Here is a 12,393-nt window from a genome sequence, read left to right as displayed (position 1 = left end):
CAACCAGTCAGGCATGTGTATAAACCTGTTTTTTAACATCTCCCTACAGCTCTAATTAAAACACAAGGAGGCATTAATGACACGATATGTTATGTTCAGCATTCAATTCAATAAGCAAGAAACACAGCGCTGTAATCTAATGCTGTAACAGGTGTACTTTAAAGAAGGAAAGCACTCCAAAGTTTTCAAACAAAGTTTAACAAGCTAAGGCAAGCATCCCAGTGTTTAATCCAGGTTTTAACAAATAGCATCAGCAGTCACGAGCTTATCCTCCCACCTTCTCCTGCTCCTCTGAACAGGGTGACTTAACAAGTGCCAGTGGAGCCTCCGCAGCCGTGCTCACAGCTCAGGATCTCTTCCATTTCTTCAAATCCAAGTAAAGCTTGTATTATAGCTCTACAAATGCAGGAGCTTTCATTAGGTCCAAGATCACACATCCCAGACTGCCCTAATCCCCAAATTCTTGGTCTCCTACACACTGAAATAAGATCTTAAATGCTGGAAAAGTTCAGATGCCATCTAGAGAAGGGTGACTTGGAAGTAAATAAATATGAAAGAGCGAACAGCCCAGGGAAACAGGGAGGTGGTTAGTAATGACACAGACATCTCTCCGCAGAAGTCAACACCCAGGCTGTCACGTTACACTTCTAAACTTCTTTGGCAGGTACCACCTTACAGCTGAAATAAGTTGACGCATCAATAAAAATATTATCTAACACACTTTTTAGGGGTTCCGAACATCAGATGTGCAGTTGTAGCTACAAGATAGTATAAAGAAAAGCAATTTTAAAGTAACGGTGTCATAGATCATTTAACATGGATAAATATAAAAAGAAGTCACCTCTCCCTCTTTTTATTTTAAATAGCAGCATTAAGTTAAAATCGGCTGTGTGCTTAAATGCAACATTTCATGTAGTTATCTCACTTTTCAGAGGTGCCACCAAGCCTACAGATCTCTGGCATCTCCCACTCCCACCTGACCCAGCCTCCGCCAGCAAAAAAACTGCCAGGGCCCTGACATAACATTTTATACATCAGCTCTTCAAGATGCAAATAGCATCTGTTGGCTTCCATTACATAAATATCCCCGATAAGAGCTATTATTAACTTGTTAGTTTCCATTTTAAGTAAAGTATGTCAAAATTGCATTTATGTCTCCAATTACATGAAGCCTCAAGTCTTATAAGCACTTCAGATCTTCAGAAAAGAGAAACGCCACATGATTTCAGAGGAAGGGTTCCCCTCTCCAGAAATTCAAAAGCCCCTGAGTCCCTTTAGCTGTAGCTCCCGCAAAAATTGTGGGAGTGGGGAGAGATTCAGCTGGCATGATCAAATGGCAAGTTTTGGCTAAGTCCATTTCTGTCTATAATGCAAGAAGTCACCAGCCAAAAAGCAATGACGCCACTGACCTAGACAAAATAGCAATTTTTTGGTTATAAGAGTGCATCGAGAGAAGGACACCCACGCTTAACAAAATATTAACTTTTAAATTTCAGTTGAATACAACATTCTTTGTTATTAAATTGCCCTGTATTTTCTGAAGAGCGGGCATAATGCTACACTATCAAACCTATTCAGTAAGACCCCCCCCAAAACCACATACCAACTTCTAAAGGAGACTTCTAGGGACTAAAGGAGAAAGACACACCACAGAAGCACAGGTTTATATAAACATTTTCATCCATGGATCATAAAAGACAGCCTACAAAAATGGGTACACATTCCTACTCTGGATATACCCCAGGTCTCACCAAGATAACCAAAAATGTACAGACACCACGCCATGCTCCTCACCCTCTGGGGCATGATGGTCAGAAATTAATTCCAAAGATTGAAATAAGCTACCTAAATAGACCACGTGGAACATTGTAGGGCTATCAGTTTCAAACTCAAGGCAGCTTGTACAGGGTTTAACTTCATTTCTTACCAGCGGGTCTAACAAATCCAGCCGCGTTCACCACGGCTTTGCACACCTGCCGTCAGGCCAGCCAGGAGTTCAGGTCACCCGTCAAGCCACCCCACAGCCCAGCTGCAGCAAGCTCTTTGGGATGAATGCTCTACAGCACTTAGCACGTGGTAGCTACTACAGTGACCACGCACATGCGTGCCTGCCTATATGTACATATATAAAGCTGTACAGGTAAAAATAATACTCAATTGTAGCCAAGCAGCCTTTGTAAATAAGTGAACCACCCAGATCTATGAAACATACACGTATTTTTAAAAACAAAAGAAAAAGCCCACAACAATCTCAGGTATCCCAATAAATCTCGGATGCAAACTTCCTGATTTTCTGCCATGGAGAGGAAGTCCACAGAACTGCGGAGAAGGAAAAAGCTGGGTTTATTCTAACATTACACTGAGATCCGCTAGCCCAGGCTTTTACATTCACAGCGGTTTTTCACGATTTTAACGAGATCCCAAATGAACATGCATCCTTGCCAATAAATGCCACTGCATATGTTCCTGCATCAGCTCTCTAGCAAATCTTTGCAGGTACCTGCCACACGTACATAATGCAAATAAAGCAAACAAAAAAAAACCCCCACAGTTGCGCTAATTGACCCAACTCAGGGGAATTTTTCCTGCTGGGGAAGGAAGGGAGGCCTATTCTGTAAAAGGAACCTAGAAAGAGGAAACATCAAATGAAGGACAGGTAATAGAAACAGCTCTCATTATTCTGATGACTTTTACTGCATCTAAAGCCCAACTTTTGCAGAAGAGGGCTTTCTTCTGCTCCTCTTTGGCACTAAAAACAGGGCATGTCATGTCTAGTCTGGAAAGAGGTCAGAAGTTCAGTTTAAAAAAAAAAAAACAACAAACCAAAAAAACTTTGGATCCTAAAAGCACTAACTTGCTTTTAGTTTGAAAAAGCACTCTCTTAACTAAAGCGACTTCAAATTGCATTTTCTCCCCTCAGTAAGTACAGGGGAAGGCTTTTCTGACATCCTGCTAAGGAACAATGTGGCAGGCTTGAAAGTTACACTAGCGTGCCTTTATCCAGGTCGCCCTTTCCTCTCTAAACTCATCCAGCTCTTGCACTTTCAGGTTAGATCTAACCATCGCTAAGATATGGTCTCAACTTTGTAGAGATTAGCAGGTGTGCTCGAGATGCTCTACAGAAGAGCCCACAACAAGCACCAACATGACGTAAAAAGTTGGCTGCAGATAAAACATTTTGCATGCACCAAGACAAAACACAGTTCCCTTCATCTTTCAGTTTTAGTGCAAAGGCTATTTTACGTTAACAGAGATGCACAATAGCTTTCAAGTTTCTAGCGTATTTTAATCACAGAATGTCTAATCACAATTGAATGCCGTCTCCAGCACCCCCTTCCCCTGGACATGAAAAAAAAAATACAGCTTTAAAGTGCAGTGCTAATTTAACGATATTTTAATTAAAGTACATAGCCATTGATTATAACAATCTGCAAACAATAGCCAAACTCTTCAAATAACTACAAACGCTCTTCATAAAAGAACTGCAGTTAAAAACCAGGAAAAAGCAGCATTTATTCTTCCCGTTAAGACGTTATTTTAAGGTGCCCTGTACCCAATCCTCCCACTAATCATCACAGAATCGTTCGCGAGCGCGACTTTTGCCACATCCCCGGCCGCTAACCACACCGGTGGGTCGCCGCCGTACGTCCCTAACGCGAAGCCATCCATGCCTTTGCAGAGAGGCGAGCAACGTTAAAGCCAACACCGTGCGAGGCAGGGAGGTTTCGTTTGGAGAACCGAAGCCGGGACCTTCCCGCTCCTGTCCCGCCACGGACGGGGGGCACCGGGGTGCGACCCGCCCCCGCTGCCCGGGGTGAAACTTACCTCGGCGGCGCGGCGGGCCGTGCCGGGCCGTGCCGGCGGGAGGGCAGCGCTAGCGCTTCATTGTCAAACTCAGTTCTAGCAAGTTCCTCGACATACTGGCGGAGCGGGGCTCGGCGGCGGACGAGCGCCCGGCTGCCTGCCTGTCTGTCTGTCTGCCCGGCTTGTCTGTCCGCCCGCCACGCCCAGCCGCGCTCCGCAGGGCCCCGCCGGCTCGGGCACCGGCGGGTCGCCGCCTTCTCCGGGCTGCGGCGAACAAAAGGGCGCTTCGCCGGGGGCCGCCGCCGCCCAGCCCCTGCCGCCCCCCGCGGGCACAGCCCGGCGAGCGCGGGGGCGGAGCGGCGGCCCGACTCCGGCGGGGCGGCGGAACCGCCGCAACTTTTCCCTCCGGACGCGGCCGGGGACGCAGCGCCCACGCCGGACGGGCGGCCCGCCGCGGCGCCCGGGTTGGGGGACACGCTGCCCGCACGGCACGGCACGGCACGGCCCGGCCGCCACCCCCGCCCCGGCTCCGCAGCCCCCCTTCCCCCGCCCCGGCGCCCCACGTACCCGCAGGACCCGCCGCCTCCCCCCGCTCGCCGCCGCTTCCTCCTCCCTCCTCCTCCTCCTCCTCCTCCTCCTGCTGCCGCCCGGCCTTGGCGCCAAACGCCGCCGCCGCCTCCCGCCCGCCGCAGGCCCGGCGCCTCCCCCGCGCACAGGCCCGGCGCGGCGGCCCCGCCGGCCCGGCGCCCGCCCCCCGCCCCGCCTCCATGCGGGCAGCCCGGGCCGCGCTCACCTCCCGCCGCCGGCGCGGCACGGCACGGCCCGGCGCGCCGCCGCCGCCGCCTCCTCCTCCTCCTCCTCCTGCCCTGCTCGCCGGCGTGGGCGGCCGCGGCCGTCAGGGCTGGCGCTCCCGCCGCGGCGGCGGTTGCTGCTGCTGCTGCTGCTCCTGCGGCGGCGGCTGCTGGTGCTGCTGCTGGTGCCGTCCCGCGCCGGCGCGCATCGCCTCCGCCCGCCCGCCCGGGCCCGTGGCCGGCGGCGGCTCCCGCCCTGCGTGCCGGCTGCTCGGCGCACCCGCAGCCAGGCCCCGGCCCCGCGCCGCCGCCGCCACTCCTCCTCCTCCGGCGGCAGCAGCCGCACAAGAGCCCTATTGTATTATTGACACTGCTGGGCTCCAGGCCCCGCCTCTTCCCCTTCCCTTCCCTCCCTGCCCGCGCCGCGCCGGGCCTTCCTGCCAGCTGCGCCGGCGGAGCCGGCCCCCGCCCCGGCCAGCGGGCGGGAAGGGGCCTGAGGGGAAGGCGCCTGAGGGGAAGGCAGGCCTCAGCCGCGGGCCCCTCGGGGCTGAGGGGAGCGAACCGCGCCCGGGACCCGGTGAGAGGCGGGAGATGGCTCCCGCCTCGCTCGGGCGTTGCTTCTGCCTTCGAGGTGCCCAGGGCAGACGATAAGCGAGCGGCAGCGCCTGTCCGGCGTCCACTGGCTACCGAGACCCAACTTTGGTCTGGGCAACCGGCGGCAGGGGCGGCCGGGTGCCTCGCCACATCCCACCCGCCTTCCAGCAGCTTCCGAGGGCGCCGCGCGCCCACCCCCGCCTGGGCCGGCACCGAATTGAGAACGTTTTACACAAGTGGCACAACTTGTAAAATGATGAGCATAAAGTCTACCGTAGGGCAGCTTTTAGCCAGCTACCGGTGTTAATCGTTCGGCCTCTGACAGAGTTCCCCATCGAAACAAGGTTTGACAGAAAGCACAGCAGGCAGCATCAGTTAGAATAAAGGAAACGGCGGCAAGATTTCCGCAAACCTTCTCCATTATTAGGCCCCACACACATTTCCCGTACTGCTATTACCAAGTATCACTTGCATCAAACACACTGCAAACCCCTTCTGCTTTCCTTACCAGAAGGGCTGCTGCAAAGAGATCGATCTGGAGCACACCCTTCGGCTGCTGCAGCCCCATTCTTCGTGCACGCAGTAACAGAGGCATGGAAAGGCCACAGAGACTCAGCAGGGAAGAAAATTGAACCCGAGGTCTCAAATCTGGGATACAAACCTTCTCTCTAGGCCAGGCACAGACAAGAAACAGCAAGAATATAATAACGAAGAGTACAAAGGAAAAGAAACGAAGAGGTGAGCAGCAAGTGTGGCAGCGATAGTGTGGCGTGCCTGAGCTGCACTTCCATGGTGTTTCCAGACAGCAGCCGAAAGATGAGGTGAAACAGGTCGTTAAGAAAGGAGGCACTGTTTCAGGCCAAATGTTCCATCTGGCTCAACAGCCTCCTGCCTGCTCTACCAAGTCATGGGCCCCCGCATCGACTTCCTCCTGGCCCAAGTGGGCATCCACAGTAAGATACTTCCCCCAAGTACTCTGAAAGCCTCCAACTACTTGCTCAGATTTCCCAAGCAGGATGTGGTGCGTCTGTTTAATAACCCTCAACAGATCACTTCTCCAAGTACTTGTCCAAGTCAGCTTTCACTGAATCCATGTAGGCTTCTGACTGTAAATCTGCTGGCAAGGACTTCCGTGGATCTCCTACCTGCTGCAAAAAATACAATCTTTTTTCTTTTGAGTAGCTGGTTAATATTCCTGTTTGTAATATGAGTGTAGCTTTCTACAAATGCAGTTAGACCGCAACCAAACGGTGATGCTGACACATATGACTTCCTTCACGCACCAGTGATCGATCACCTCATTTGCTTCTGTTCATTAATATATACTTGCCAGGAAAACACTGAGCAGCTTCAGAAAACCACAACATCAAGTAAAATACCAAGAACTCTCCCCCCACCACCACCATCACCACTTGTGGAATCCTCTATATCAAACCGGCTGGTCCAGGCAGCAGGGCAGGCAACACTGATTTTTAGACAAGAGAGTTGAAGTCCAAAATGAAGAACATTCAGAGTGATAAAACCAAGTCCACGCACGATAGAAAAAGACCTGTTTTGTAGTCATAAAAGGAATTTAAAGTCTGATTGAGTTAAACTAAACAGAAACTATTTTCAAGTACCAATATTTTCATTGGATTTTAAAACAAGTTCTATTTTTTCTGTGTCCATTAAACCTGCTTAGTAGAATGTGTGTATACAGATATATATGTATAGTGTTTAAAGTGCCCTTCATTCTGAAGGACAATGAAGAACATATATTCCCATCAGTGAAGGAAACATTCCTATTAGAAGTTTCCTGCCAGATTACTTTATATATGAATGACTTCATCAGGAGCAGATGCAGCCCAACCCGGGAAAGGTGTTGTGCAGCTATCTTCATTTCCCATGCCTGGAATCACACACACACCCCTGTGCTGGCTGTCACATGTCAGGAGAAGATGACATCCAAACCTCTAGTTCTAAAGTAAATCCACAGCTATATGTGGTGGGCTCAGGGCCAAAAGATAGGTGACACAGGAAAACCCATGGCAGAAAGTCCATGGGGCTACTAATTTCAATAAGTGCTTTTATGTGCAAGTAAATTTTTCATTATCTCATCCTGTGTAACTTCTAGCAAACTATTTACCATTTGATAAGAATTTACACAGAATTTCCTTTACATTCAGTATGCATTTGTATAGGAACACCGAGCAAGATGAATAAATAGCAAGCACATTGTACACTGTTGTTCTTTTTAAAGACATATGCAACACAGTTTCCACATTTTCTCAAGAAAGGATGAAGTACAGATGCTCTCATGCACCTAGAGACTATAAGGAATTTACAAAGCCAGATGTTAACATGTTGATAAAATATAGCACAAACATGCAGTCTTCCCAAGGGAGGAATGCTCTGGAAACTAGAAGTATAAAAGAGATGGTCAGGATAAAATAATGTATACATGTATACCATACTCAAGTTGAACCAAGTCATTATTCAGCCATACCAAGGCTGCCCACAGTATATTAGGGTATGAAGAAAGTAACACTGAGGTAATGTTTAACATCTGAGAAGGGTCACGCAGAGTTTAACATGGACTGGAGCCACAAAAGAAGCATCTCTAATTGAAATACCTAGAAGTATTCAATGAATTTCAACAGGAAAGTATTTTTTCTACAAAATCTGCTGTCTTTGATCAGATGCCAGAGTAGAAGACAACAAACATGCCATAGTATCACAGAGGAGTAGTGGGGGGAAATAAGAACTGGAAAGGCCTGGGAGGTTAATTCATATGCCTTACCTCCACGCCTTTGCAGCATTCCCAGCCTGCACGTAGAAGCCTCCATGGGCAGCGATTCTACTTGACTCTGATAAAAGAAATACACAAGATACCAAAGCCTGGTATACCACCTTTCTTTGGAACATGTAGATGCTGCATAAAACTGGCTTCATTGGTAGATCAGATACCATTGATGAAACCTTAATACAACATCTTTGAAACCAGAGCAAGCATTGGCAGCTACTGGTGAGAGACAGAAAAGCTTAACTCCCTTATTTTCCTTTCACAATGAGCAAAATTACTGAAGTGTTACCATAAAGCACAAACACCCACCTGCAAACGAGAGAGCTAATTATCACTGTGGAGTAACTTCCATTCTTCTGTGGAAAAAAATGCAAAGCAGAATCTCATCTAAGGATGGCTAGCTGTCTTTAAACCCTCTCATGACTAAAAATGTTTCTGATACTCACTATTAGAAATAGAAGCAAAGAGCACTCAGAGCTTCAAAAGATTGTCTTTAACACTGAAACCAATCCTTTAGCACCTGTTGGGGCAGCTATCAAAAGATGCCCTCGGGTCATATCACAGCCCTTCCATTTAATCTCCAGAACCCTTTAAAAAAAAGCCCCTGAAGTGGTTTTTATGGAGGGACTTCAGAAATGGGGGGGAAGGTCTCCCCTCATACAAAGATCAGCACATTCAGACAAAAAAAAAAAAGTACTTCCACAATCATGAAGCACATCTCTTTAAAGCAAAATGTGCCAGCTTCAGTTCCCAGGATCTGACAAGTTCAAAGTTCTGTGCTTAGGGAGATCTTTGATTTATCTTTCTCCTTCTAAGACAGTAACACAGAATGGAGAGGACTGCCAGCAGCTTTCAAAACCTATCAGTATTATGGCTCCATACCTTAAATGCATGCAAGTAAGTACCTAACAAAAAAGAATCAAAGAATACATCTTATGCTTGTATTAGTGAGGAAACAAATTGTGTTTCTTGCCTAAAAGAGTTGGAAAGTTAGCTGCCATACGTCGCCATATACACAGTTTGGGGGAAATCTCCCCTACAGCAGTCAGCATCCATGTGAGTAGGGGGAAGTAAGGCTGCTGCTCCCTTCAGTGCTCAGAAATCACAAGTCAACGGCCAACTCCACCCTTCCCCACCCCCCCAAAAGTTTCAATTTTTAAATTTTTGAGGCACACAAGTTTAATGTCTCAAACAGCAAAATAACTTTTCAAGTTTTCTTCACTATGACAAAAGGTACCTAAAAATGAAAGTGGAAATTCTCATATGACTCTATGAACTAGGACTTCATCACCACAATACTTGTGATAAAATGAAGTTGGAAAAGCAGAGAGATACATACCACTGTCATCCAGACACAGAGTCCTTTCAGCTCTCAGTACCGCAGAGGTGCCTAGCCTTAAATTTAGCCCCATCACTTGGGTAAAGTCTGTAATAGCACATTGCTTTTCACCTTTGCAGTTTGGGAATGTCAAACAAACACTCATTTAAACGCTGTTCAAGAGCCTCATAACCTCACTGTAATTTCTTATCTATCAACTTTACCTGATGCTTTTAAGGACAAACTTTCTATAGCAGTTTTAACAGAAGGATGTGAGGGAAATCCACATGTATTTGGAAGATCTCTTAGACCCTTGACAACAATGGCAATTTTAAAGCCTTGTGCAACTGGAAAGAGGATGACTTGTGCTTTACAGATACTGGTCACATTGCTTAACACATTCTGGGAAGGTGCTCAGATACTCTAGCCATGAAATTGTACGTAGCTGGATATTATTACTTGATGCATAAAAAAATAAAGGATTGAGCAGTTGCACATTTTTCTTTGTGTACTTGGAAAACTTCAGAGCTTTTTTAAAAGCTTCTCTCACTTCCCCCTCCTTTTCTTCTCTTACTCGGAACCAGTGATGACTACATATGCATCAGGAAGACTGCATGACCACAAACATTACCAGCAACAGTCTTATGGCGACCAGGCATTCTGAAGAGATGAAAGCAGTAAAAAGCATTCTTCTATCAAACTAGACACCAAGATATTAATGTCTGGCCTGTTAACACACTGTGACTCCCAGCCATTTGGTGAAGCCTCCTGTACATCCTGCTTTTAGCAGGTTTGATGCTTGTAAAGTTTTCCCATACCTATACGATTGTGTTAACAGAGCTCAGACTAGATAGCTTTAAGAACTTCCAGGCTGGCAATACAGCACCTTGTTATTTTTCAGGAATTGTTATCCTCAGCAAACTGCTACAGCTCATACTGTGAGCTCTGCAATGTCCAGGGAACGGGGTGGACCACCACAGAGCTGCCTTCCAACATATACCACAGCAAGAATGCAGTACTACAGCACAAAAATTAATGAAGTGCTACAGCCTGCTATGCACCATCCCACTCAAACCCATGCATGCTAGACACAATGCTTATGATCAACACTTACACCTTTTAATACTGTTGGACTAGAATTTAGATGTTCTAGATCAGGTTTAAACATGCCTTAGAAGAGCTGTTCCTGCAGACCTCCAAAGACCTGTGTGTCCTGATTTCAGCTGGGATAGAGTTAATTTTCTTTCAAGTAGCTGGTATAGGGTTATGGTTTGGATTTAGTATGAGAATAATGTTGATAACACACTGTTGTTTTCAGTTAGTCTAAACACTACTTAGCAACAAGTCAAGGATTTTTCAGCTGCTCATGCCCAGCCAGGAAGAAGGCTGGAGGGGCACAAGAAGTTGGGAGGGGACACAGCCGGGACAGCTGATGCCAACTGGCCAAAGGGGTATTCCATACCATGTGACATCATGACCAGTATATAAACTGGGGGGAGTTGGCTGGTGGGAGCAAATCGCTCCTCAGGAACTGACTGGGCATCGGTCAGTGAGTGGTGAGCAATTGCATTGTGCATCACTTGTTTTGTATATACCAATTATTTCATTATTATTATTACTTTCTTCCTTTCTGTCCTATTAAACTGTTCTTATCTCAGTCCACGAGTTGTTGGTTTTGGGTTTTTTTTTTCCCCAATTCTCTCCCCATCCCAGTGGGGGGAAGTGAGCAAGCAGCCGCATGGTGCTTAGTTGCTGGCTAAGGTTAAACCATGACACTGTCACCCTTATGGTTTCAGAAGGCTTACTCATTAATTCAAAAAAGAAATGGCAAAAAGGTCCAAAGGAGTCAAAAAGGAATGTGATAGCAAAAATCCTAGAGTTTAGGAACTACTCAGGCAGGCACCTGGGCTGCTACTAGGTCTTAAAAGATTCATTTCACAACAGCTTTTATTAAATCTTTAGGAAAAAAGCCTGGGGAATTGACACCTTCTAGAAGATATTATCAGCAACACTAATTTAAATATGCACAGAAAGCTGAATGCTGTATGAATAAAGCCTAAACACTTAAAAGCCAGCATTTAAGAGAAGAACATATTCAGCTACAGAATTCTCACTCACGCTTAAGTTAGTAAAACTCATTTTTGCCCCTATTAGTCAGAATGACTGAAGCACGTATTTTGTAATAAAAAGTTTCAGGCTGCTTTTTGGAATTGAAAGAAAACCCAAACTGTCCCAGTTACATAAGTGCAGCCTGGTATGTGGATTACTTTTAAATCCATGCATTTTATGCATGACTATTAGATATGCCAAAAGAAAATGGGTGACTTCCTAGCAACTGGGGCACAGATACAAAGCTTCTACATGTTAGTATTTGAGGATGCAATTGGTAAAAATTGTGAAAATACTTTAGGACAGCTTTGCTATGACTTAGATACTACATAGAAAAAGATTACTAGGCAATTCAGATACAATTGGGGTACAAGATTTTTTTTTTAACTGTAAAATTGTGTGATAATAGCTAAGTGTAAACCAAAAGCTTTGATTCTTTAAATTTAACTCAACCTATTGAAAAGAAAATTGTATTGATACAGTACATCATGTTCTTAGCAAACATTTACACTTCATGAAAGTTACCCTAGACCATCTCTAGTTGGAAGATCCTCATTTCTGACCAATTTAAAGCTGAGTTTGGAAATTTATTAAACATTTACCCGTTTTCAGGAGTGTTTACCTGTTTTCAGATGTTAAATTGGATATTCAAAGGAATTGCTTTCTAAATGAACAATTCTACTAGTATAACCACCACAATCTGTTTTTGCTGTGAGCACATCACTAGCATGCATCTAGTACCAAAGAGGTAAGCACAGTTAAAAAGCACAACACTTTTACAAGTTAAAAAAAACAAACAAAACAAAAAGAAACAGCCACATGTGCACACAAGTCAGGGAGAAGTGCTTTAACAGTCTCCATCCAGGAATCTCTGTACTTGTATCTCTACAGCTTGAGATATGAATACCTTCTTCCATATTTTACTAGGAAAACTGCAGTATAAAGGTAATCACATCCTCAGTAACTCTAGGGAAAAATCCCTGCTGTCAAAAATC

At 46.2% G+C, this 12,393-nt stretch overlaps 1 protein-coding gene across 4 annotated transcripts in view; it reads right to left on the bottom strand.

Annotated features, from left to right (window-relative positions):
• Positions 1–4,942, bottom strand: part of JADE3 (jade family PHD finger 3) — a 67,386-nt gene extending 62,444 nt beyond the window's left edge. The window contains exon 1 of one of the 4 annotated variants that reach the window (XM_075057280.1): positions 4,598–4,942. The gene's annotated coding sequence lies outside the window, so the exon portion shown is untranslated. Of the gene's footprint in view, positions 1–3,825; positions 3,975–4,371; positions 4,413–4,597 lie in introns of those variants that run through there. The other 3 variants (XM_075057281.1, XM_075057283.1, XM_075057282.1) reach the window with 3 other exon arrangements.
• Positions 4,943–12,393: the final 7,451 nt, after the last annotated feature.

This window comes from Buteo buteo, chromosome 25 (assembly GCF_964188355.1).
Source record: "Buteo buteo chromosome 25, bButBut1.hap1.1, whole genome shotgun sequence".
Lineage (NCBI taxonomy): Eukaryota > Metazoa > Chordata > Aves > Accipitriformes > Accipitridae > Buteo > Buteo buteo.
This window is presented reverse-complemented; position numbering and strand designations above follow the sequence as displayed.